Raw genomic sequence first — 456 nt, 5'->3', positions numbered from 1 at the left:
GCCTCATACCTGCACAGGATCGGCCTCACCAAACAAACAGATCCAGGCCTCCATACCTGCACCAGGTCTGGGCTCACCAGACACTGACAGACCTGGGCCTCATACCTGCACAGGTCCGGCCTCCCCAGACACCAACAGACCCGGGCCTCATACCTGAACCAGCTCCAGCCTCCTCAGACACCGACAGACCCGGGCCTCATACCTGCACAGGATCGGCCTCACCAAACAAACAGATCCAGGCCTCCATACCTGCACCAGGTCTGGGCTCACCAGACACTGACAGACCTGGGCCTCATACCTGCACAGGTCCGGCCTCCCCAGACACCAACAGACCCGGGCCTCATACCTGAACCAGCTCCAGCCTCCTCAAGACACCGACAGACCCGGGCCTCATACCTGCACAGGATCGGCCTCACCAAACAAACAGATCCAGGCCTCCATACCTGCACCAGGTCT

At 60.7% G+C, this 456-nt stretch overlaps 1 protein-coding gene and 1 long non-coding RNA gene across 3 annotated transcripts in view; both read right to left on the bottom strand.

The window, feature by feature from the left end:
• GPI (glucose-6-phosphate isomerase) overlaps positions 1 to 456 on the bottom strand; it is a 33134-nt gene that overhangs the window by 5633 nt on the left and 27045 nt on the right. The gene's annotated exons all lie outside the window — the stretch shown is intronic.
• Positions 1 to 456, bottom strand: part of LOC104995210 — a 1163-nt gene that overhangs the window by 276 nt on the left and 431 nt on the right. The window contains exon 2 of the long non-coding RNA XR_826043.1: positions 10 to 443. This is a non-coding gene — a long non-coding RNA (uncharacterized LOC104995210). The remainder of the gene's footprint in view (positions 1 to 9; positions 444 to 456) is intronic.

This window comes from Bison bison, unplaced genomic scaffold (genome assembly GCF_000754665.1).
Source record: "Bison bison bison isolate TAMUID 2011002044 unplaced genomic scaffold, Bison_UMD1.0 scf7180017864280, whole genome shotgun sequence".
Classification (NCBI taxonomy): Eukaryota; Metazoa; Chordata; class Mammalia; order Artiodactyla; family Bovidae; genus Bison; species Bison bison.
The sequence above is the reverse complement of the archived record's forward strand: the minus strand, read 5'-3'. Positions and strand labels throughout refer to the sequence as shown.